The 21,972-nt window shown below is 38.1% G+C and overlaps 1 long non-coding RNA gene across 1 annotated transcript; it reads left to right on the top strand.

Annotated features, from left to right (window-relative positions):
* Window positions 1-7,359: 7,359 nt before the first annotated feature.
* On the top strand, window positions 7,360-13,586 carry LOC122997438. The gene is made up of 3 exons (XR_006407210.1): window positions 7,360-7,506; window positions 12,852-12,959; window positions 13,172-13,586. It is a non-coding gene; the product is annotated as an uncharacterized LOC122997438 (long non-coding RNA).
* Window positions 13,587-21,972: the final 8,386 nt, after the last annotated feature.

The raw sequence follows: 21,972 nt of genomic DNA on the forward strand, positions 1-21,972 counted from the left end.
GAACATTGTGGAGAAAGTTGAGATTGAAGGAGGAGGAGGAAGAATAGACAGTTGGCAGAAATTATAAATGCATCTATGTTGGCAAATCTATACAGCTCATTTAAATATTCATGCACAAAAAACCACGAAGCTGTGTCCCATTTTACTTTGCCTCCACCCTCAATCTTTCACCTTCGGACTGTGTTTGTATGTAATGAATTCTGACAGAAAACATCTCCCTGAGGACTGACTGTTCAGTCTTTTTCTTCACTACTGCAACCTGACATCGTAGGCTCTACAACACCTGGTGAGCAGCTCCAGCAAAAAAGATGAAAAGGACAGTTCTGAAACATGATTGAGTCCACACAGAAAGTGGGTAAAAAAAAGAAGAAGCAGAAGATGAGGAAAAAACAACATAGCACCTTCTACATCAGGCATAAAAAAGATAAAAACATAGCATTAGTGCACTAGCAGTTAATAAGATTTTAAGGCGTATAATAGGCTTCAGTGGCAGCTGGTGGAATTCTTTTTTGGGGGGAGTTAACACACAAGTAATGTCAATGATGCAGGAACATAAGACTGAATGTACAGTAATTGTAAAAAGACATTTCACAGGTGTGCTAAAACATATATCGTTGGTTGGATGTGCTGAAATACCACCACTTAGGTCAGCAAAAATGGACAATTCAGTACTGTTAAAGCAATAAGGTTCTGCCTATCAGTGAATTTAAATTCTGTGTAGGCTTATTATCAACAATATTAAAATGTGAACACCATCAAACCCACGTAAAGCAATATTTAAACAGAAAGCTAACATATGACACATATTCCAGTAAGAAACGGCAGCTAGTAGCAGGGATAACACTAACACAGACTACAGAAAGTTTACTTTACAGGAAGTGAAAAAGCAGCTGAATGTGTCCCAAACCGTCAACCAGCAGCACGGGTTGAAAGCATGAAAGTCCCCCCCTCACACAAATAACGTTAGCATGAAAACAATGTTAACATATAATTCCTGCAGTTTGTAACATTCATTACGTTAGCGCTCTGAAAAATTGAAAATTCGCCTGCATGCACATCTATACAATTTCTGCACACTTTTGACTTTACTCAGCATATTGTTCAGCCAACCCATAAGTGGCCACACACAAGATTTAGTGATCTCTAGAGATTTGAATATTGTTGATGACAAGATTGTTGATATCAATTTATCAGATTACTACTATCTGTTCTTTAATGTGACTATCGCTGGTATAACAAAAGGCGCATTAAAAGGCACTTTTTAAGTCTGTCTTCAGCCGTTGAGTTCTTTAATTACATGCATGAATTATCATTGTTATGCTGATGCTCAGTTGTATTTATCTGTAGTACCAGATGATTCTGATGCACTGAATCCCATTATAAATTGCCTCACTAGCATGGAGGATGGAGCATGGATTGCCCATCGTGGATGAACAATAATTTTCTTAAATTTAATGAAGACAGAACAGAAATTCTCATTTAATTTACACATAAACAATATTACAAATGTTGCCTTTTATCACCTAAGAAATATTGCTAGAGTTAGATTCTACCTTACACATGAAGATGCCAAGAAGATGACTCACACTTCTATATTTTCTTGCCTGCATTATTGTAATGTACTTTATTCAGGATTATGAGAAAAAAAAAATCCATTGATAGGCTGCAGCTCACACATAATTCAGCAGCCAAGGTTTTAACAAGAACCAGGAAAAGATATCACATTACTCCAGCTTTAGCATCATTACCCCTAGCTGCCTGTGTCTCTGAGGATTGATTTTAAAGTTATTTTACTTGTTTATAAGGCTTTTAATGGTTCAGCACCTTCATACATTCCTGATTGATTATCTGAGTATGTTACAAACTGTTCTCTCAGGTCCTGTGGTGCAGACTTGCTAAATGTTCCAATAATTAACTATAAAAAGTTCGAGGAAGCAACCTTCTGTTTTTATCCACCAAAAGTTTGGGACATACTCCCACCACAAATTAGACAAGAAACTTTTGTTTATAGTTCTAAGAAACAGCTCAAGACCTACTTTCATGATCTTTCTTTTAATTATTTTTTTAACATCACAGTTTTTATTTGATACTTCTTTTATACCTTTATACCCATTTTATGCTTTCTTTAAATTGTTTTTTTTAATTGTTTTATTGCTTTTTTATTTATAGAATTGCCCCTTATGCCTTCTTTTTAATACCTGTGTCTTTGATTTTATTTTCTACTGTTAAGTACTTTGAGCAGCATTTTATGTATGAAAGATGCTGTATAAACTTTATTATTATTATTGTTAAATTATTAATATTATTATTATCTCACTGATTAAGTCACTCAGAAACCCATGTGTCTCTAGGCTACCAATAAAAATGGGAGTGTCTGGGGCACACAGAGCCGTGTCCTGTGGAAAATCTGAATCAACCAATTAGAGAGCAGCCTCTGGTCACCTGCTTGCCAAAAGTTGACATTTGGCTGGCGCTCTTCACACAGGAAGTATATGTATTCACACCAAATTAACCAAATACAATTTGAAAACAATTTTTAAATAAATGCTGGTATGACTATGAGAAACAGAATAAGAATAAACATTTTTATTTCATAGTTATTTTGTAACATATATAATTAATGTATGTTTAATATAACAGCCTTTCTTCTCTGGACAGTGCCACACATTAACCAGCTGCCACTGGTAGACTTTGATGTCTGCCCTGTCGGGGCTGATTGACAGCTGTGATGGACAGTTTAATCACCTGATGCTCTCCCTGGCTCCAGGACTCGCACTGAATCAGACTATTGTTGCAATATTTCAGTAAGTTCAATGTTACTTGATTATGATACAAGCCCTGTAAGGACAATTTTGCTAAAATAGCTAATGCTGGACCAAGTGTGCACCACTTAGTGTTCCCATTAAGCTACCGTTCGCTAGTCTGATGTAGCAGAGCGTGTTTCCACAGCATGAAAGGCAACACCCTGCACTCCAAGCAGAAAAGATCAGCAGCAACTCTGGGCTTCAGTTCCTCAGTGCAAATCAATGGGTGACGTCACACCTCGCCCGTCCATCTTTATATACAGTCTATGGTAGTGTAGTGGTGCATTTTGCAACCAGTCCAGTTTTAATATTTTTTAGTCAGTCTGTTGAACTGAATAGATAGAATTACTTGACAACGATAAAGGCAAACACAAGACTGCAGCCCTGTTATATAATTAAACTGCAGAGGATTAAACATAATAAAACTAAAAGTTTTATTTCAATTGTGGTCCTCCAATGACAATGACTTCCAGGTACTACTTTAGTCCATTTTTTGTTTGACAAGATTTACCTTTTGGTCACTGAAGCCAACTGGCCAAATGCTGACATCCTGATATTACAACAACAATACTACAAAAAGATCCTCAGAATAAAAGAGGAAAGACTTCTTTCTTTTTGCATCATCGCTCAACAATCACACAGGGAGAAATCCATTGCAGAAGAGGAACAGATGCCAATTTCCTCCAGGTATCAGAAAGATGCATCACAGTTACAAAAGTGGAACTATTGTATGCTGCAACCAGCATAACCAAAAGCTAAATTGTTCACAAATCAGATACCAGAAGGTACTTTGGGAACCTATGTAGAAGTAGATGAGGCAAGTTGAGGAAAGGAAGATTTACCTCAAGATTGAAATTAAAAAAAAAACCCATTTGATTGTAAAATCACTCCAATATCACCCACTGATATCTAACAGCACAAGGCAAGTGAAGGGAGGATTTTCTTTTTAAGTAAATGGTATCTCGTGGTGATAACAAGCTTGACAAGCTATCTGATAAAGAGGTTGTTATCGGAGGGAATCTGTCCAGAGGCACTGGGTAGAAAACTCTGCCAGGAGTAGTAGGAGAGAGAGGAATAAGCAAAAGAGAGGTGGCAGAGGAGAGGAAACTGATGAAATTCAATTGTAGTTAGACATTTGGCTTGAGGGAGAAAGCGGAGGGGGAATGTGGAGGAAGAAAAAAGTGTAGGAGAATGAGGCAGACTCAAAGAGGAAGAAATTTGGAGAGAGACAAAGAAGCACAGGAGAGAAACCGAAGGAGCGGAAATGAAAAAAACACAGTGGAAGAGATGAGAAAGTACTCAAGAGATGAATGTTTGAGAGAGGAGTGTGTGCATGTTTGTGCTTTCCTGAGAGTGTGGCCTATATGTGTCTTTATTTGACATGAACAAAAATGATGGAGAGAAAGTGGGGAGAAAGCAGAGGATAAAATGAGTTTTAAATGGAAATGTGCTAGATGAGGCGGGCAAAGGAAGGTGGGAGGCAGGAGAAAAGAAGGAAATGAATGGAACCAAAAAGAGGGAAGGAAGTATGGATGGAGATTAGGAAGAGTAGAGGGGATAGGAGAAGAGGGAGGCTCGATATTGAAAGGGGGACATTTTTTATTTTCTCTTGTTCATACACTGTTTTGATGTTTGATGTCTATTATAAACATAGTCAAAGTTGAGGTGAACGTACGTGGAAAGTTACCTCTACTTCCCCATCAAACTGACATCAGATCGCATATTTTCGATTGGATTCAGGCTGGAATATGTACAGGTGTATTTGAGAAGTTTCCATTTCGAGCAAAGAATGAGAAAAATAAGTGAAATCCTACTACTACTGTTTACGTAGCCTCTAGCGCCACCTGAAGTCTGCCAAGGGGAAGCTTCCAGGAGGTGGCCAATCAGAACAGAGTAGAGGGGAGCTTTAAAGAGACAAGAGCTAATTTATCTAATACTGGATCTTTATGCAAATTAGAAGTTTTTTGAGCTGTAAATCATGCAAGGATATTCCAGTAGAACCCCATGAAAATATAGATGTGGAAATGTGCATGATATGTTCCCTTTAAAGGGAGGGGACAGATGGTAAAATGAGGAGAGAGGAAGTGATTGTGGCATAAATTAAAAACTAAAAGGGGAGATGAATTAGGAAAATATGGAAAAGAGGAAACATCAAAAGGAAGGAGGAGGTGAGAAGGGAAAAGGACGTGGGTGGTAGTCATGAGAGGCGGGAAACAAGGAAACAGGAACAAGAAGAAGAGAGAGATTACAGCATATATAGAGATTATAGCATGGTAGAAGAAAAAAAGAAAAAAAGACGATTAAGCAAATTAAGCGAAAGGGGGATGAAGAAAGGAGAAGAGGAGAAAGGGCATAGGGGAAACAGGGGAATTGTAAGTACATAAGTGCATTGTTAGTCACAGAGGGAGAGCTGTGTGGGTGGGTGTGTGTAATAGCCAGCAGTACCCACAAGCAGGGGTGACCTGACCACCTAAAGAGAAATGGATCCTAAAAAAGAGAAAGAAAGCACAAAAAGAAGAGGGATATAGGAAAAGTAGAAGCAGAAAAGTTGAGAGGAAGTGGTAGTGTGTGTAGATGCCAGGCAGCAGAAGAGAAAGCTAATGAGATATAAAGAAAGAAAGAAAGGGTGAATGCATAAGGGGAAAAACATATGGACACCTGCAGAGAAAAAAGAGAGAATGAGAAAAATGAGAAGGAGAAGAGAGGGAATCATTCAGTCATAACGTTAGCAAGATAAAAGAAGGAAAAAGGGCAACTAACCTATAGAGTAGGGACACTGGGGAGAGATAGTGTTGAAAGCCATGATTCCATGCTGTATTAGACTGTATCCTACTGAAACCACGAAGGTCTTGGTCATGATTTTCCTTTGTGTTATGTAACAAAGCTGCTGTCAATCAAACCAACAGCCAGCTGGGAGGAAAAGGAGCATTTCTAATATTTCCCCAAAAACCTTTTTCTCTTATCATTGACAGGAGATCTAAAATAACGCTGACATTATTTTTGACAGCAAAAAGGGATGACTAAATGTGATTTTAGTTGGAAAGAGAAAGCCATCTTCATCTCAACAAGTCCTCCAAATTAAACAATCTAATATGTTTTTTGACCATGCACTCCAAAACAACACATAAGAGTGTTTTCTAATCTAGTACCCCTATCTGCAGTAATCGGTAGGACATCATTTATCGTTATCTTCTACAACCATTACAAATCACTGTTAAAAAATAATTATGTTTGATGATGACAATGTAAAGATAGACACAAAAACCACTTGGTTTGGGTTAAAAAGATCTCTTTGTTAACGTTAGAGGTTAAGGTTAAAAGGTTAGAGGACGAGTGTAGTTACAGTTTTTAAAAAACTGTGACACTTGTGGTTAGAAACAGGAAACAAACAGCAGTCTATTGTGGCAAAGTCCACTGTCCTCCATCCACCCCTCCTTCTCCGAATGAGGGAAACTGTCCACATATGTCATCTGAACTGTGCCACTACTCCGGGTCATAAAGTTTACAGCCACTATATATCATCTTTCACTCAAACGCAACTGTAGGTTGTATCTGGGTGACATTTCGACCTATTGTGTCGTTCCTCTTGGCCTCCATCTGAAGTAATCTTCTCCACTTTTTCAGGACAGATTAATTCTAACACCCAACACTGAAGCTGTTTAGGTTCTGCTGTTCTTGGTCCAGCACTCCTGCATAGTAGTGATGAAACACCCAGACATTTTTGACAGCAATGTCGCTCAACTCTGAAGTATGCTCTGAGTCTGATACAGTGTAATCATCATGTTGACCAAATCAACAAATACGCCCACCTGGGTGTTGCATTCGGTTGCAATCCTTGGGCAGTGACAACCTATACTTCTCACTCTCTTTTGAGAAATGTTCATCAATACGGTTGACAGCACAAGAGCTCACCAAGGTGACTGTTGTGTTGTCTGCCTAGCAATCTGTGGATCACTGTCATGTCAATGCCTTTCTACTTCTGAGGAGATTAAGGTCCTTTCAAAATTTCAAAAGGCCCTTAGACTCCCTTAGATGGGATATCAGCTTCATAGATGTGCAAAAGTTGTTAAAGTACACCACACAGTTAGTAGGGTTTTTAACTTTCCCCCAAACCTGTCTGGATCATGAATAGCACCATTAAATGTAGACTTTTCATGAACTTGTAGAGCTTGCAAAAAAGTCATAAATCCCTTCTTTTGGGTGTTTGTTTAGTTCAGACATTGAGCCTTCCTATTTCACTTAATCTGCTGTGAAAATGTGATGAAGTACAGGCCACATTTTCATGTCATCTAAATTTGAAACATCCTGGATAAACATTCCTCTTCAAGTGCTTGAATATCCTGACATTGTACCTTGTGTTCAATTATACAGAATTCAAACAGTAAAACTTCCACTGAAGTGTAAAATTAAAATAAATTAAACATTAAACTTTACCTGAACCTCACCCTGCTGCCCACCACCATCTCTCTGGATATTTAGTTATTATCTGCTATTTGTCTCTTTCTGCTAAAGTCTCTTAATGTCAGACAAACTGTGTCATCTTTCACAGTGGTAAAGGGAGTAGGGCCAAGAAGCCAAAACTGAAGACAGCATCACATTTTCATCTGCAGGGAGCCAACCACAACCAGGATTATTCATCATGACTCACTTTGTCTGACACTGCGATGACACAGTGAGACACAGCTTGGACTCATCTGAAAAGGTCTTATTTATCATGTTTACATCACAGTCTGGTTAAGTTTAGTTTACTTTCATACTGTATGATGAAACTGGAAGACAATTTGTTTTTTATCAACCATGTAATTCCTTTTCATGGGCTGAAATATGTCCTATTGTGCACAGATGCACAGATGGACGAACACACCTGTAGGCAGTTTTGATATCAACTGATGATTCACTGTCCAACCATCATTATGAGGAAGTGAAAGAGAAACTTCAAATAAATGTTTTGATATTTTGTTTCCTTTGAATAAGTATAATACAGGCCCCCTGCTTCGCTGTCAAAAGCATAAAAAATTAGCAAATAAGCGACTGCCACTGAATGGTTTTTACTTCAAACACTCTCTGAAGGTGATAAAAGGCTCAAATTTGGTAGAGATTTGGCAGTGACAACAATAATGAGATGTCTTTTCCCATGCCCAATAGTTTTCAAACCAACACTCTTTGTACACCGCAATCAATTGTTGTAAATTGTTACTATAATTCAGGAGCCACATTTATTTCCACACCAACAAGGAAGAATAATAATAATAATAACTTTATTTGTATAGCACCTTTCATACAAGAAACGCAGCTCAAAGTGTTTTTCAACAAAAATTATATGACGAGGACATAAAAGAACAAAAGCATGTAGAAAAAAAAGAGAAAAAACATTGATGTAATAGTGATAAAGTGAATCTAAAATACATAGAAGGTGTAATAATCAGAATAAAATATGATAAGAACAAGTTAAAGCAAAGAATGTATAAAATAAATTAAAATATAACATTTTAAAAGTGCAGCAGAGAGCAAGTGCAAAGCTATTTAAATGCTTGGGTAAAGAGATTTTGAAGTTTCTTGTTATAACAACTTATCCTGTAATAATGAGAAGAGATAAGAAATACGTTTTTATTACAAGAAAAGTTTCTTGAAAAACACAGAATAATTAGGTTTATAGTAATAACAAGAAAATATCTCAGAATGACACGAAAAATATCTTGTAATGTGAAAAATTGAGAAATTTTTCTCCGCATAACAAGAAACCAGGCTAATTGTTTTTGGTCATGTTGGCAGCAACATACTACCTTAATATACAGTTTCTATGGTTTCAATATAATAAATGGGACTGATATTCTCATTCACCAGCAAAAACTTGTATCAGTCAACAACATAACATAAGCTAACAGAGCACGGCTGAGCACAGCACGGCTCTGGGAGGCAGACCAAACACCCTGCAGTCATGCAAAAGCTGCTGCCAGTTAGGCCGAGTGAGAGATGTGTCTTTCAAATGATTGCCATTCCATTATTCATTTAACCAGCATTCTGCACTTATTACGCTTATTGAATAATGTAAGCCGATAAATAATTTACAGAGAGATAAAAATGGCTCCAGTTTTAAATGTGGGCTCACAATTAGCTGAGAGCGAGTAAGTGTCAGAACTGAAGACAAGAGGCAGCAAAAGAGAGAGAGAGAGAGACTTTCATTAGAAAATGAGTTATTTAAAAAAGGGTTGGACTACGCAAAATGATAAGGTTGTGATTTAGATTGGGTTTTGATGACAGTGACAGATAAAGTGAAGAAAAAGAGAGGCTTGGGATGAATAAATGTAAAGACAGATAGTCAATGACTGACAGCTACTTACTGAGGTCAAGGTGACAGTTCAACATCTCTCTCTGCAGTGTGTGCAGAAGTTTGTGGCTGAGGTGCAAATCAGAGCAGTCAGCTGTCTACTGCTGGAAAGTTTCATCTGTGTATTTGAGAAGGTGTTTAAACATTAGAGCTGAAATGATTAGTGGATCCACAGGAATAAATATGCAACTACAGTACTTTAATAATCAATTAATCGTTTTAAAAAAAAAGAATTCCAAGCAAAAATTAGCAGAAAAATACCACAATCTGTTTCCAACTTTTGCTTTACTTTCTGTATATCAATGGAAACAGAGTATCTTTGGATTTTTGGCTGAATAAAACAAGTCACCTGAGACAACATCTCAAGATAGGCTGACTCTTGATATAATAATAATAATAATATACTGAGAACAAATGCAAAATCATAAAAGTTAATTAAAAAAAACTTTTTATATGCTTAAAACAAATTTATAGAAACAGCTGAAAGTCCTATTTTCACCTCCTGCACCTTCAATTAAAACGTCTGCAGCCAACTGGGTGATAGACAGAAGATGGTCATTTTCTAACCGATTTAATATCTGTGAATCAAATCTCAAAAATCAATTGTCATTTAATACCTTACATTTTTTTACATAGTTCTTCTCTCCTTTTGCATACTATATAATCAGAGCTGATACTGAGTACACTCACGTATCAGACATATTGACACACAGACCCATGACAGTAAAACGAGGCCCTATTATTTCATTCTATAGTAGTTTATGATTATGCTATGTAGGTTGTGTTGGTATTAATTCATACAATTAATTAACAAATAATAACTATTTATATGGCACATTTACACAGTTACAAAGTACTTTAAACAAACAAATAAAAATAATACAAATCCAAAACTTAAAAGTCAGTATAACAATATTAAAAACAATACATTAAGATGATGCAATAAGATAAAAATGATTTAAAAGGGATACCGAGTTCCAGTTACAGTAGAAAAAGCATGTTCATAAATTTGAACTTGTTTTTAAGTGGCAGTCCTAGTGTCTCTGTTTGCATTAATTGAGTTATTTCTAGTTTTTTCTGATTGGGGAACAGATCATAAAATTTGAAAATCTCTGAGAAACATAAATGGGACAGTCTGAGTCTGGAGATTCAGCTACAATACAATATGACAGTGATTCCCAACAATGCACACAAGCAGATGTAGAGAAACACACACATACACACACACACACACACACACACACTTTTATGAATTATTCCATATACTCAAACACTTGTAACAACACAACAACACTGCATCTAAGTGATATTTTTAATCAGGCCACGGCCAAACCAGATCGATAATGATCACAGAGAGGACTCGTCGTGTTTTCTCGATCCATCCGCAATGACTCACGCAGCATAAACCAGTAGTCTTTTTAAACATCCTGTTTGTGATGCATGGCTCAAATCCCGCAGTTAATGGCCGCTCAGCTACAGGGAGAACGTCGCCATCATCATTTCCCTTTAGCAGAATCACTTTCCGCATCCGATAGAAGCGCTCGTCCTCGGAAGAAATGCTGCGCCCTCCGTAAAATCTCCTCTGTTGAAATCTTTTCCTTGAATTAGGACAGCCCTTCTGAGCTGGCTAAACATATTAATTCACAAGAATCAGGGTTCAAAGCTGGGGAAAAGAATCTGACTTTTCAAAGTGATCTCTCTTTGTGGTAAACAATACTAACTGTGGATTAAATCTGTGAATTCATCTAGCAACAATGCTATAGATGGAGCAAGCAAAGGAACATCCACTATGTATCAACACAATATCCTTGAGAAAAATGGAAATCAGTGCGAAACCCCCATTACTACACACTAGTGTTATGTAGGAAAGTAATTTAATTCACCACCAACATTTTCCATCTCAGGAGGGATAATGAAATTCAATGAAGTTATCAGTGATGTGGACTGTATAAGGTCAAGATTTTACAATTTCACCCTTCCTGATGTCGATGTGTTGAAAATGTATTTAAAATCCATCACTGCCTCAGTCTCTCCTGACATGAGGGAGATTGGATCTTTGTGAGGGAATAAGAGCAGGTGGATGGTGGATTTTTTTTTTTAGCCGCTCTAGCCTCCAGGGATGTCAGTGTCGGTCTGTTGGCTGTTCACTGGGTCCCCACTTTGGTTCAGACTGAAATATCTCAAAGTCTTTGGTTTATGAGCAAATACAGCAGCTACACTAATGATATTCCCATCAGCCTCAGCGGTTCCCGATGACCCTTTCAAATCTAACCTGAAATACTCCTGTGATTTCAATTGATCTGTGTCTTTACTAGATTTTTATTTAATTTGTTGCATTTTGGGCAACATATTACTACACTTAAACTGTATTTCTGGTCTATTACTTATCCTGTATTTATGTCTCTGTTGTTGAGTTTTTAATTTTAATTTAAAAAGGTTTATATTCCTTTAATTTGGCATTTTAATGTTTAATGTTGTTGTCTTTTTAAATGTTTAAATGCATTTTGTAAAGCACTTTGAATTGCTCTCGTGTATGAAACGTGCTACACAGATAAACTTGCCTTTTAGCAAGATGACTCAGACAGTTAACATGGTAAACATTATAACTGCTAAACATCAGCGAGTTAACGTCGTCATTGTGAGCACATTAGCTTTAAGCTCAAAGCAGCGCTGTGCCTACGTAAAGCCCCACAGAGCTGCTAGCATAGCTGTAGATGCTCGGTCTTGTTTACCATACAGGACAGGATTAAAATCATAATCATAAATCATCTCCATTATTGCTACAAATTGTTTCATGTCTTTAGGTTATATCAGCCCGGTGGGAACTCATCGAGCCTATCTCTCTCTCTCTCTCTCTCTCTCTCTCTCTCTCTCTCTCTCTTTATATCGGTTTTATCCAAAGTGTCAGCATCTTAAATGATAGAAGAATTAACTATCGCCTCGTCTGACAAACTAATCTTCCCTCACAGCAGCATAATGGTTATACTCAATAGCCTGTAATGTCAGCAGGGATATCACACACAAACACATGCATACACACACACACACACACACACACACACCTCTAGTGTTGCCATTGGGGCTAACTTTACAGTAAAGCTGTACTTGAAATGTCACATTATATAAACTCCCTCACCCTCCCTCCATTTTCTCTCCTCTGCAGCTTGACTGCTTTTAACCCTTAAGCAATTCCACCACACTGGGCTCTGATAGTTATCCAAGCCTGCTGCAAAAACCGTCCAAGGGATTTCAAATCTCCCATGTGCACATCCTTCATCCTTGTTTTCACCAAAATACGGATGGCAATTTGTGGCATCCTCTTCTAAATGCAAATTTCAACCTTCTTGAAAAACTGAAGCATCTAGTGGAATCCACGGGGGAAGTTTTTTTTTATTTTTTATTTTTTTTTATGCAGCATGTCAAGATTTGCTTGATGAACTGTAAAGCCTCGACCTTACTGCACACTGGTGTGTCAGGGTCATTGGTGAGTTCTGCGGATTTAATTGTCCAGTGTGATTGCCTTTCAATGAAATGTAGAGGTTGTGGGATAATTCCCTAGATAATACTCCTCTTGTGTGAAGAAAGCTTTAGAGGGAAGAAAGAGGGTGGAGGAAGATCAGGGATGGAGAGATTTAAAAAAAAAAAAAAGAAAGAACAGGAAAGAGAAGAAATCATGTTACATTACATTGTCACTACTGTGATGTAAAAATCTCCTCCAGGCAAAATGCCTCTGAAACAGGATCAGCCTGAACAACCACCATCTTCACCAAAGCACCAAACTAGGCTAAGCGGGGCCTCTCGGGAGTCAGCAGAGGAAGCAAATGAAGGTTTGTTACTGTTTGTTTACACTCTCTCATATCACAGCACTCTGTTAGAGCAGTATTGATTTATTTTTTGGCAACTTGGGGGCAGCGAAACAAGCTGGAAATACAACACTGTGGTTGTTGTATTTCCAGGTGGGGGTTCAGAGCCTTGCTTAGAGGCACCTGCGTATTAGAAAACATTTTCTAAATATGTTTGTTCCTCTCTCGGTAAACAGTGTAATGAGTAAGCCCTGGCCTGCGGTGGAAACCAGACTGAGGAGAGTTAGTGAGCTGATAAAAGTGGAAACCATGCAGAGCTGTGGGCATTTGCAGCCGAACATTAAAGTTACTTTGAACTCCTGTAACTTTAATTCTCTTTGACATGAAGAGATGCAGCTGTGAGCCACACCATGTACACTATAATTAAGATCAGTGAACCACAACCACCATAAAATAATCCTGTTATTCTCTCTCTGTCCATCAGTGTGTCTGTTAGCTTGGCTAGGAGCGCTTGTATCCCCCCACTCAAGGTCAGGGGCAATGAAGGGTCATTGGACCACCAGCAACATTTCCAGACAACTGAGACTAGTAATGTTGCTTCCACCAAGAAGGGCAACTAAACAAAATGTGTGTGTGGAATACACATTTGTTTATGAGGTAAAACACAATGAGGAAAATCTTTAAATTGCCTTTCTCTGTTGCCAAATTTGCAAAAATGCTGACTTTGTGTGACTTTTTTTTTCTCTTACAGCCACCTGTAACATTGAGACAGGATACATGATTTTTTTTATGTGATTGCCACCCTTTCTGCAAGAATATTTTAAAACATTTATTTACAAGTAAAAAGGTTTACTGAGCATGTTTGTTAATTTTCAGCAGCACCCTGCTTCATATTCACACAGATCCTCAGCTTCCCTGCTGACCAGAACCACTGCAGTAACACAAAAAAGGCAAATTATCAATAAATAATTCAATACTATTATTGCCATCACACACTGCTGTAGTAGTTCAGTATTGTGTTTTGAGGGGGAGTCAGTTTTTTTTTATTTTTTCAACTGACCTTTGAGGTGAATGTCCCCCGGCAGCAGCTCAGCTCAGTCGCCTGACTGCTGACCACCAAGCAGCTGCAGGGGTGGTTGTTGCAGTAGAATATGTTGTCTGCCGTTTCATGAATTTTTGGCAAAAACCTTCAGATCTGGTTATAAACCAACTGACTTAACTCTGGTCAATTAAAACTTGTCTTATTTTTCATACTTTTGTCCATCATTTCTTTAGATTATAATAAAAAAATATACTTAACACAGAAATTGCTGAGATCTGAAAACATGTGGCTATAACATGCGAAAAACACAAGCAGTCACATGATCAGACAGGTTGTAATGCAGCCAAAAGTTGATCTAAACCAGGTTGTTTGGATGTAAAACCAAAAGTAAGCTGTTTACAAATGTCATGATTGTTCATGTTCTTTGCTCTGTCTGACTCCTGTTTAGTGGTGTCACTGTGTTTCCCAGATCGTTTCCAGATACTTCCTAGAATGAATCATGGCCAAAACTAGAAAAAATATGGTTGTTATAAATATTATCCTTTTAATTATCCCTTCAGTCACAGCACAACACATGTTGTTTCTCATCACAGAAATTGCAGGTGTGATTTTTGGCCTGGAGATATTGTTCTATTGATCTGCTGAACATCCAGTTCAGCACATATAACTGTACTGTTAGGTTTGTAAAAAAGCCAATACAGCACGAACTGTCTGTATCTTTCCCCTATCACTCTCTGATTCTGGTCTTTTCTACATAAATGACAAGTGTTGTAATTACAGTCGTGCTCCGTCTCCATCCACAGTTTCACAGAGGAGCTCTGACAGCTGAGCAGGACTTTGACACTCCCTCGGCTCGGCGCTAATGCTTCACAGCCTATCATTAAAACAGACTCTGCCATGTGGACAAAAGGGTTGAAGGAGCATGTCATGTAACTCCTGACATTGTGATTTTGAATCTGGCTCGTAGTAATATTTCCATTACAAACCTGGATTTGTGCAGGGAAAGCCAGTGGAGCATACATGCTCTTTTTAAGCATTCTGGAGCAGTTAGAGGCTTCAGTGCCTTGCTCAAGGTGAATGCTTCCCATTGTAAAGGGTTTTAATCTAGGCGCTTAACAGTCTCAACCTTCTAAGTCAGTCAGAACAGCTCCAGAACAGCTACTAACTGACCTTGTGGTGATATTGTTTTGTCAAAACAGGAACAGTTTTCCTTGGATTCATGTTAGCCAACTCGATCATATCGTCAGTTCATATTCTTTCTTTCTGCATAAAACAAATAGAGAAAAACAATACAAGAGTGCAAGGAACAAGTAGTTGGATCCACTTTTCAACAGGAAGCAGTAATGTTACACTTCTTTAGTGTGGTTCCAGACCTCTGAATCACTGCACACTTCTGTGATTTGTTCACCACATCAAATAGGTTCTGGTGTTGTTCCCATTGATGACTCTTTCTCTCAGTTGGAGAAACCATTGACCAATCAGAGCTTTGTTAGGTGGATGTTCACATCGGTAACAGCCATGAAAATATAGCAACAGAAAAGGCAGACAATCATGAATGAGATTGACACAGCTGAACAAGTTGTAAGTCTATTTACTTACATAACAACTCTCACGTCAGCATACGTCTTTGATCATAATGAAATCTGTGAAGTTAATTAATCCTTGAAACATCTACTGCAGCTCGCATGTTGACTGAAAATGACGTCAGCAGGACGCTACGTCACTGATGCAGAAGTTGGCATGATGAGAAGAGAAATGATGAATGATGAATGACAACTCTGATTATATATATATTGCTTATGTTCCGTAACAGACTTTAATCATTTTAAACAAATGAACAAATGATGATTTCAACCTCAGGAATACTCATTACTATTACCAATTAAAGCAATATTCATTATCTCCTTTAAAATTCTCCATTATCACGTTATTCCAATATTCTCATTTATTTTAATGATGATGACTCATCTGCTCCAAACCAAACTGTGACATAACCTCAACACTGGATTCACTTGTCTTTCTGCATTGTTATTTGAATTACACCTCCTGCTTTGCATAACCCAATGTAAACTAAATTGTTGTGAGAGAAACGCTGTGATCCGCCTTTATATTTACTTTGCGCTTCAACATTGCATACAAAGCTTTCTGCCCACCCAAACTCATAATCCAGAGAGATGGTAAAAGCAGCCTGAATGGCGGCCTCAGAGTGAGGTTTTAATTCTGGTATAAAGTCTGAAAAACATATTTTCAACTCGTATTCTGAGGAGCAGGTTTGGCAGCTGCGTCTTCTTCAAAGCCATTTCACTGAGTAATCTCTCTGACGCACGATTTGTGCTTCATTTTTTCACATACACATATTGATATTTGCTCTCTGCAGTCATGATGTTCCTTATCAGTTTGGCTGATGAGGAACATGATCTTCCAGGCTAAGATAGATACCAGGTACACAAAAACATGCTCCTATACAGACACGCAAACACGCTGCCAGTACAATTTAACAGAGGAAACACTTTTGGATGTTCTTGTCTCCTCTCAGGGTAAATGATGTCATGATGCTGAAACAGTGCCCAGCAGCTCATTCACTTAACTAGACAAACATCCACTTCCTCGCTCACACACACTTAAGAGTACTCAAGTACACTGTTTCTTTCTTTAAATGTTACACACAAACACATTCTTTGTTGCTGCGTTTCTCTCTCTCTCACACACACACACACACACACACACTCACTCACGCAGATACGCAACCACCACCATTAGTCCTTTATGGTCAGAGCTATTTTAACAGACAGGACAGCAACCAGTATACTGTAGGGAAGGCGCCCATCGTGCCATCTGCTGAAGCGCTACGGATGCCATAAAACTCTAACATTATGGTGATAAATCTTCTAGGGTCCTTTTCACACACACACACACACACACACACACACACACACACACACACACTTGCACGGACAGCCTTTCCCATTTCTTCTTATTTTCAGATGGAACTAATTTGACCTTTGAGCCATTTTGCTGCTCTGCTACAGTTCAGTGCTGCATGATAATGGCAAGATGTCCTTTACCCTTGTCCAACACACACACACACACACACGCACACACATTTTGATAAGCAACCACACACACAATGAAAGTATCGAATTCATCTTCACCATACCATAATAACGGCAAGATGTGATTTAGTGGACCGTAACACACACACACACACACACACACACACACACACACACACAGTTACTGTACTGAATGTATGCACATATACATACATGAGGAAAGATACACACACATATATAAAAGGTGAGGAACACGAAAAAATACAATAGTACATGTAGAATACATGTGTACGCACACACAAACACCTTTGAATTCAAGTTATTTTGTGGGTTATAATGTAACTTTGTCCTTAAATTTTCCACCCACATAGATCACAACACACGCACACACACACACACACACACACACACACACACATTAATGCACACGTACACTATGTACACTCATATACATGGTTCATTTCACATTGAAATACCTTGTTCATTTGATGGCGTATATGGTCTTTTATGGCTTACAGGGCTCTCAGCAGCACGCCTGAGTGATCACACACACACACACATCCAGACAATCAGCTGGGACAGTGATTTACACACACACACACACACATATGTTCCTACCTATACACACCATACAGTCGATGATACACACACTAATGCAGGAGAGATCAGGTTGTCGATAACCAGACTGAAATTCTTTGGGGGAAGGGAGATGCTTACATTTTCTTCCAACCTTACACACACACACACACACACACACTGCTGCCAACATGTCCCCAGGGACAGACCAAAGCAGGTGAGGGGAGAGTAATGAAATGTAAAAAATAAGAAAGAAAAACACATATGGACTCCGTGGAGACGCTCAGCAGGGAAAGAAGAGGGATGAGAATGAAGAGAGGAGACAGCGAGATGATGCTGCAAGATCACCGCTACAAAAGGTCTCAGAGAAAAGACTCTCAGAGTACTCCATGGATCATGGCTCAGAGCCAAGCTGGTTTTCGATATTTGTAGTTTTCATTCTAGCTGTGTAATCAGGGACAAGCTTGTCTAACCTGATATTGGCTGATTGATCAATTCTTCCATTGGCTATTTTCTCAAACTCTGACATTCTGCCCTGTGCTGTATTGTCAATAAAAGCTGCCTTCAGGGCTTTGTCCACTCTAATGCAGATAAATGTTAAAATGCCGTGTGTGTTTAAATTGTTTTCCATCAAAACTGAAATATGCGTACATCTTTTCCCACCTCACGCACTGCTAAGGATAGGGCACAACATCATTTTTTGTGATTTGATCAAGGGTTATAGGTGCTGCTGCTAATGAAGACTAATGGTAATGCCTGGGTGTGTGTGCGTCCTTTTAAAACCTGCTAAGTCATTATGTGCATTTCCCTTCAACTGTTTTTATTTGCTTTTTCAATTTGCACACAAAAAACCTGGAAATATTGGCCAAATCGATAAAAACAAAATGAGACAAAGTGCAGTGGAAAAAGACTTAGCAATTAAATCATGACATACATGGAGCATGTAACTTAAATGTCCACTTATGTTTCCACTTCACTGAAGAGATAAAAAATAGCGGCAGACGAATGTCCAGACTGTCAAAACTCACAACAACATATAGTCCTGTGGCCTCAGCGCTCCATACAACTAGTCAGTGATTCAAGTCTGTTTTCTTTTTTTACCGATTAAACTTTTTCCAGCAAGAATTAATTTCTAAAAAACTTCAAGGCCTCACCTACATGTTGGTATACTACAATATATTGTGGTGTAACAAGTAGCCAGCTTACTGTTTGGAGGTATTTATGACTATCAACAGCTAGCTTAGCCACAGTGACTATACACAGCGCTCCATTTTGAATTTAGGAAAAGCACAGATGTTTCTAATAACATCAACAATGGCTCCATTTTATTCAAGCCATGACATTGTGACATGCTGGTCTGGTTTTTCATACAGTCACAAGACTGGCATTTTTAAAGTTGAGAGGTTTGGCTCTTTGAGAAGATTTTGTTTGGGTCAAAAAAGCTTAATGTAAATTTAAGGTGAAAAAAGAGTGAAAAGAAGATGCTTCAGGAAATTCAATCACGTCCTAGTTAATGTGTCATCCTGTCATGCGCCGAGTGTCACCTACAATGATATTGTTGCCTGATAACCAAACCCCAACTGCGTTTTTGGCGCCACCTGAGTGCATAATGGGTTCTGGCATGAGAATACAGTGTGGTGAATGATGTGGTCATTTAGACTAATCAGCGACTGATTTCCATCTGGCACAACAGGTGAATGCAATCAACTACCAGACAGGACAGAAAACTGGAGGTAAACTAAGGAATCCTGCTCTGGTGAATTCCCAGAGCTCAACAACATGACACAAACCACGCTGACATCGTACATGATAATATGTAACATCTGTCTTCTTTCTATGTGCACATTCATCACAGCTGGGGAAACACTGTGACTGTCTTATGAAAAAAGTAATCGCTTCAACTGTTTAATGAACACATATTGACTGTAGCTGCATGCATGTAATGTGGCTAATAGAAGATGGTAGTAAGAACAGTAACTTTGGTCAGCTTGAACTCATGTCAAGCTTGTGCTCATGAGCAGAATCACATGTTGGTTTGACAATAGTGACAATATGGCTTCTCTTTAATGAAGGACATGAAAACATTAAAATTTATTTTCCTATTATTTGGGTTACTTCACCCTACCATAAGCAACATCTATAAACACTTATGCCTTCAGACGCAGTTCATTTAAAGCATACTGAAGCTCTTTTCATCATAAGATGCTTCATGAATAATTTGTTTTTAATATGATTTAATCTCAAAAAAACTATATAATCCTTATTTATAAGCCAACTCTTTCTACTAGAAAGCATTGCAATACAGCTACGGTAAAATAAAATAGTCAAGTCAATCTTCTTATATAATTAAAAACTTGCAAAAAATGACAAATATGCACAACATATTATACCCACTATCCTTAGACCCACAATTTGGATAAGGAAAACCTCCACAAAAGAAACATAAGACAGAGAATCCCTCTTCTGGGATGGACAGACATACATGTCATAGTAGACAGAGTTGACAGACATCACAATGGTAAATTACATTATAAAGAAACAGAGTGAATATATGGTAAATAAAGTGGAAATATATATGACACCAAGAAACTTCTAGGTGCTGAGAAGCACCAGTAGGACCTGGACCTTGAAACAGAATACACTAAAAGTTCTACAGACGAGAATAAAAACGATCAATGTGCAGAGGAAAACATCTTACATGAAAGCAAACAAAATAATGGAGCAAACTGATTTTGTAGCAGTTTTGGCTGCAGGCTAAGAACAACTCCATCTACATTGACATTAGTCATTACCCATGAATCATTGCTTATGTTGGATGTATTATCCCATCATGTTTGAGAAGGAGGAGGGTAGGAGCTATATAGTCAGAGAGAAATACATTTTAAGCCCTGAGTGTGTGGGAGCCATTAGCCATAAAGCCATGTTATTATCAGCCTGTCACCTCAATGATAAGTGGAGCTATTGTGGGCAGCACTGCACAGTATATGTGGCATTTATAAGAAACTATTAGAGTAGAGGCAGAACATCCCATTTTTGAGCATTGTATTATTAAAGCCTGATCTTTTCATTGCGGGTCTGAATGATCTATTCACTGTAACTACTTAAACATTTATCTTTATAAAAATACAGCCACCACAGGTTTCCATACATTACATGTACATGAAAAATGAAAATGACTGAAAAAGAAAACAGTCAGTCTACAACTGTATTTTCTTAGGTCAGCGATGGTGTGTGTGTGTGTGATACAGGATGTTCATGGCCTGTCCAAGCTGATAAAACCATTTGATATAGACAGACTGCATATCTCAACACTCATTGAATAAAATGGGTCTCTGAATAGTCGGCAGTTTCTCATTGACCATGGTGGACATTTATCTTATTTGTTGTATAATCTTGTTCGTCCTCAAAAACTGTCTGCTTTAAAGGAACATAAAAATTCAAATCATATAAAATTTGATGTTATCATTCCACCTTCAGGGATCAATATATCTTAATTTACATAAAAAGACACTTCCTGTCTGGCAAGTAAAATAATAATGTGTCAACTTCCGAACATTTATTGTACTTTGTGATTTAAGATTCTACTTCTGAATGGTGGCAAAACTGTCAAAATCTGACTATAATGAACACCATGTCAGTGTCATTCGGTAAGACCGGGACGTTTTGATTGGTTATTAAGCATGACAGCTCAAAGAAAGCGCTGTAATTCTGCCAGATGAAGTCCTTTGCTCTGTCACTGTGCACCAGTGTTCTTTTGTCTGTAATGTATATGTAAGTACATGTGTGTGCACGCACGGGATTATGTGCGAGCTCACTGTGGCTAATGAGTATACTCTGGTCAGACCAGAGGAAAATGTTCAGTGTAATTATAAATGAAATCTGAATCTGCTGTCATGCTTCAGTGATGGGCGGTGAGGAGGATGTGAAGATGATAATCAAAAGAGCAATGCAGGAAAAAATGATTTGATAGGCATTTAAAATAAAAATGCAGAGTCTATAAGTGGAGGGTTGGGTAAATGATAGAGTGTGTTTAAAGATAAGGACTCATTTTTTAATTAATCGTGTTATGCATCTATGCGTGTATCTGGATAATACATTGACTGAGCTGATAAAGCAGGCCTTTTTAACACAGACATGTTGACACACATTTACCAGTTTTCTATCCTCAGGTGAGATAAGTCCTTCCCCACAATGCAGCTGATTGAACAGATTTGTCTTCACTGTGTAATTAATACAAGTAAACAATCACACACTGATAAAACTCGGTCGTGTATCGCTTTGGTTCTTCCATAAAAAAAAAAAAATATTTTCAATTCTGATTTTGTATTGTTATTCTCTGGACCTCTGTTGCTACTGTTTCAAATCT

This window comes from Thunnus albacares, chromosome 14 (genome assembly GCF_914725855.1).
Source record: "Thunnus albacares chromosome 14, fThuAlb1.1, whole genome shotgun sequence".
Lineage (NCBI taxonomy): Eukaryota > Metazoa > Chordata > Actinopteri > Scombriformes > Scombridae > Thunnus > Thunnus albacares.